This window comes from Schistocerca cancellata, unplaced genomic scaffold (genome assembly GCF_023864275.1).
Source record: "Schistocerca cancellata isolate TAMUIC-IGC-003103 unplaced genomic scaffold, iqSchCanc2.1 HiC_scaffold_1025, whole genome shotgun sequence".
Taxonomy (NCBI): Eukaryota; Metazoa; Arthropoda; class Insecta; order Orthoptera; family Acrididae; genus Schistocerca; species Schistocerca cancellata.
Genome location: NW_026047028.1, coordinates 7,501 through 12,500, shown reverse-complemented (window position 1 = coordinate 12,500; position 5,000 = coordinate 7,501). Strand labels below are relative to the sequence as shown.

General features: G+C 54.2%; 1 long non-coding RNA gene and 1 other non-coding gene across 2 annotated transcripts in view; one reads left to right on the top strand and one right to left on the bottom strand.

Moving 5' to 3' along the window:
- LOC126151049 (small subunit ribosomal RNA) overlaps positions 1-1,285 on the bottom strand; it is a 1,909-nt gene extending 624 nt beyond the window's left edge. Inside the window, exon 1 of the ribosomal RNA XR_007531786.1 lies at positions 1-1,285. This exon is cut by the window's left edge and continues 624 nt beyond it. This is a non-coding gene — a ribosomal RNA (small subunit ribosomal RNA).
- The window catches only part of LOC126151043 (uncharacterized), a 12,021-nt gene that overhangs the window by 13 nt on the left and 7,008 nt on the right, over positions 1-5,000 (top strand). The window contains exon 1 of the long non-coding RNA XR_007531780.1: positions 1-121. This exon is cut by the window's left edge and continues 13 nt beyond it. This is a non-coding gene — a long non-coding RNA (uncharacterized LOC126151043). The remainder of the gene's footprint in view (positions 122-5,000) is intronic.

Here is a 5,000-nt window from a genome sequence, read left to right as displayed (position 1 = left end):
AAATTAAGCCGCAGGCTCCACTCCTGGTGGTGCCCTTCCGTCAATTCCTTTAAGTTTCAGCTTTGCAACCATACTTCCCCCGGAACCCAAAAGCTTTGGTTTCCCGGAGGCTGCCCGCCGAGTCATTGGAGGAACTGCGGCGGATCGCTGGCTGGCATCGTTTATGGTTAGAACTAGGGCGGTATCTGATCGCCTTCGAACCTCTAACTTTCGTTCTTGATTAATGAAAACATACTTGGCAAATGCTTTCGCTTCTGTTCGTCTTGCGACGATCCAAGAATTTCACCTCTAACGTCGCAATACGAATGCCCCCGCCTGTCCCTATTAATCATTACCTCGGGTTCCGAAAACCAACAAAATAGAACCGAGGTCCTATTCCATTATTCCATGCACACAGTATTCAGGCGGGCTTGCCTGCTTTAAGCACTCTAATTTGTTCAAAGTAAACGTGCCGGCCCACCCAGACACTCAATAAAGAGCACCTTGGTAGGATTTCAACGGGGTCCGCCTCGGGACGCACGAACACGCACGAGGCGGTCGCACGCCTTCGGCTCGCCCCACCGGCAGGACGTCCCACGATACATGCCAGTTAAACACCGACGGGCGGTGAACCAACAGCGTGGGACACAAATCCAACTACGAGCTTTTTAACCGCAACAACTTTAATATACGCTATTGGAGCTGGAATTACCGCGGCTGCTGGCACCAGACTTGCCCTCCAATAGATACTCGTTAAAGGATTTAAAGTGTACTCATTCCGATTACGGGGCCTCGGATGAGTCCCGTATCGTTATTTTTCGTCACTACCTCCCCGTGCCGGGAGTGGGTAATTTGCGCGCCTGCTGCCTTCCTTGGATGTGGTAGCCGTTTCTCAGGCTCCCTCTCCGGAATCGAACCCTGATTCCCCGTTACCCGTTACAACCATGGTAGGCGCAGAACCTACCATCGACAGTTGATAAGGCAGACATTTGAAAGATGCGTCGCCGGTACGAGGACCGTGCGATCAGCCCAAAGTTATTCAGAGTCACCAAGGCAAACGGACCGGACGAGCCGACCGATTGGTTTTGATCTAATAAAAGCGTCCCTTCCATCTCTGGTCGGGACTCTGTTTGCATGTATTAGCTCTAGAATTACCACAGTTATCCAAGTAACGTGGGTACGATCTAAGGAACCATAACTGATTTAATGAGCCATTCGCGGTTTCACCTTAATGCGGCTTGTACTGAGACATGCATGGCTTAATCTTTGAGACAAGCATATGACTACTGGCAGGATCAACCAGGGAGCTGCGTCAACTAGAGCTGAGCAGCCGGCCGCCCGGGAGTGTGTCCCAGGGGCCCGCGCGAACACGCAAGCGTCCGCTCAATTATTCTGCAAACAGGAGGAGGCTGAGCTCCCCTGCACAATACACCTCGAAACCCTCTCAGGTCCCGGCGGCGCGCAGCGCCGTCCTAAGTACTTGGTCGGGTTCGAGAGAGGCGCAATCGCCCGGAGTTAGGCGAGTAGACGCTTTAGGTGCGACCACCCGTGCTCCCAACTGAGCTTGCCGCTGCCGACAGAGGCCCGGGAGCGTGCTGTCGTGGCATTGCCGGCGGGAGACAACACGCGCCACCTACGGTGACCGGCAGCTCCAACGCCAGCGCCACAGAAGGGCAAAGGCCCCACGTGGGTGCCGAAGCGAACTCTCCCAGCACAGCGCACGTGCCAACACGTCTGCACAACTGCGATACAAACCACCAGCGAGAACCGCTGGGGCGACCGAGCAGCAGACGGCGTCGCGGCGCCGAGTGCCGGGCGGCGGCGCATCCTCAACGCACACAGTCCTCAGTCGGACCAGCACACTGCAGATGTCCACCGCGCTTCGCACCGGGCCCGCGAGGACCCACTTTGGCCGCCCGGCGCCGCGCGCAGGGTGCCCCGGCGCGCAGCTGCGCCGCCTGCCGCGTCCGTCGGCCGGCGCGCCTGCCACTGGGCGCCCCCACCAGCCGGCTGTAGCGCGTGCGCCCACGCACCGCGCGGCCAGCACGCCGGGCGGCCCCCCCTCACCGGCCGGGGACGGTCCCACCCAGCCACCGCCGCGTATCGCTTCACACACAGATTTGCCCTTACTGATTTACCTCCAGCAACAACAACCGCACCACAATGGGTTTACCAGTTGTTCATTTGCGTTGCGTCACGTCACCAGCAAACGTAGACGTCCATCCCAGTTTGCAAATGCAACGATTATTGCATACCTGTCTGTTAGGTGTCACGACACACTACGTCTGCCCACATACACGCAACAAAATGTGCACGACTAGAGAACACGTGGGAGGTGGCCCCCTACGTATGCGATGTCCATTACGAGACCGACTGTCAACCAGCATCTGTACCATGTCGCAGATGTGGAACGCGGTGCACCATGCTATCACACTGTGTGAGAAGAGACGACTACGTTTGAATACACGCGCCACTACATCAACAGACGGCTCATGCTGATCGCCATCCAGGGCGTCCGTTACTCCCACACGTCTCTATGGCGTACCACACTGCAATGTAGCTGTTATGGGGAGACGGCACGTGGCTGAGTGCACAACATTTGGACCGTATGGTTCGCTGTTGTTGGGCGCAGTCGTACGGTCACACATGTGCCACAGCGTATCATTCAGTACATACGGACCTATGTGCAGTACAATGTGAGGATTAAGCTTACGATATCAGCGGACAGTGGACACAGGCCGTACCACGACGTAGACTGAGCGCTTCGACATGCGAATGCCAGTGAACAGCTGCGAAGGGCATTGAACACGCAAGCACCTGAACGACCAGCGTGCGAAGGCAGGGTGGAGGGGGGGGGGGGCGATGTACATCCTGCAGTTGTCCACATTACAGTGTACAGCGGGAGCATGTAAAAAGTAAGCAACACTTGCGAAGTGTTCAACATGAAACGACACACAAGAGGGTGGGCGGTGCGAGTAGCGAACTATATTCAGAGGGTTGTGGTTAGACAACACTAGATTAATGTAACGTGTCATATGCCAATTACAGAGCAGGTTAAGGCACAACGTGGGTTAGGTTAAGGCACAACGTGGGTTAGGTTAAGGCACAACGTGGGTTAGGTTAAGGCACAACGTGGGTTAGGTTAAGGCACAACGTGGGTTAGGTTAAGGCACAACGTGGGTTAGGTTAAGGCACAACGTGGGTTAGGTTAAGGCACAACGTGGGTTAGGTTAAGGCACAACGTGGGTTAGGTTAAGGCACAACGTGGGTTAGGTTAAGGCACAACGTGGGTTACGTTAAGGCACAACGTGGGTTACGTTAAGGCACAACGTGGGTTACGTTAAGGCACAACGTGGGTTACGTTAAGGCACAACGTGGGTTACGTTAAGGCACAACGTGGGTTACGTTAAGGCACAACGTGGGTTACGTTAAGGCACAACGTGGGTTACGTTAAGGCACAACGTGGGTTACGTTAAGGCACAACGTGGGTTAGGTTAAGGCACAACGTGGGTTAGGTTAAGGCACAACGTGGGTTAGGTTAAGGCACAACGTGGGTTAGGTTAAGGCACAACGTGGGTTACGTTAAGGCACAACGTGGGTTACGTTAAGGCACAACGTGGGTTACGTTAAGGCACAACGTGGGTTACGTTAAGGCACAACGTGGGTTACGTTAAGGCACAACGTGTGTTAGGTTAAGGCACAACGTGGGTTAGGTTAAGGCACAACGTGGGTTAGGTTAAGGCACAACGTGGGTTACGTTAAGGCACAACGTGGGTTACGTTAAGGCACAACGTGGGTTACGTTAAGGCACAACGTGGGTTACGTTAAGGCACAACGTGGGTTACGTTAAGGCACAACGTGGGTTACGTTAAGGCACAACGTGGGTTACGTTAAGGCACAACGTGTGTTAGGTTAAGGCACAACGTGGGTTAGGTTAAGGCACAACGTGGGTTAGGTTAAGGCACAACGTGGGTTAGGTTAAGACACAAATTGCGTTACAAATTGCGTTACATTGCGGTACAAATTGCGTTACATTGCGGTACAAATTGCGTTACATTGCGGTACAAATTGCGTTACAAATTTGGTTAGGTTAAGGTGCAAAATGGGTTGGATTACAGTACACAACATGGTAAGAGATAGTGTGTTTGGGGGGGGGGGGGGGGCAGGTTCGTTGGTAGTGATCATTGTAAGTGAATGTCTGAGGCAGCGTCAGTATGTCACAGCAGTTCTGTCTCGTCAGGATGCGCTTTTCGCTCGTGACTGGAGGCGCGCCGCGTCTGTGGTTGCGGCAAGGGAGTGGCAGACCTGTGTGATTCATTCCTGCCATTGTTTCTGTGCCGTAACAGGAGGCAGTGTGGTGGTGTTGGGTGCACCCCTGTGTAGGACATGTGTGGGTGTTGGTGGCTTATCTGAGCAATTGTGGATGTTGGACGGGTGGGATATTCTATTTTATAATTGGACCCCCTGGTGTGGTTATCATAGTGTGGATGGTGTACTGTGGCGGAGAGGATGCACCGGACGTTGGTCCATGCTGGTGCTTACATATCGTATCTGTGTCTGTTACAGGCAGAGAGTAATGTGTGATGGAGTGTCTCGCTGAGGTGTGGTTCATATTGTGTGCACAGACTTACAGCATGTATAGGGACAGCGGGAATTTGGCATATTGGATATAACTCGTCATGAAACGCAAGATATAGGGGTGGATTGCAACGTACGAGTGCGGGAAGAGTCCGCCGTTCATCCGCTTGGGTTGCGATTTGGGCGGTTGGGGTGGGGCACGTGCGGGTGCGGGTGGAGTGATTGTCGGTTGACTACTTCGTGCGACGCAGGCACTGGCGTTCGGGTTCCTGTGGTGGACAGATGATGCAGGCTTTGTGGGTGGCGTCGAAAAATGGGTACTGTGGGACCTAGCGATGTCGTAGTCGGGGTGGCGTCTCATAGATGGCGGTATCGTCGGTGCAGCAGGTCATGTTTCGGGAGACTTGCAGATGGCGGTATTTAGTTTTCGTGTTGCGCGCGAC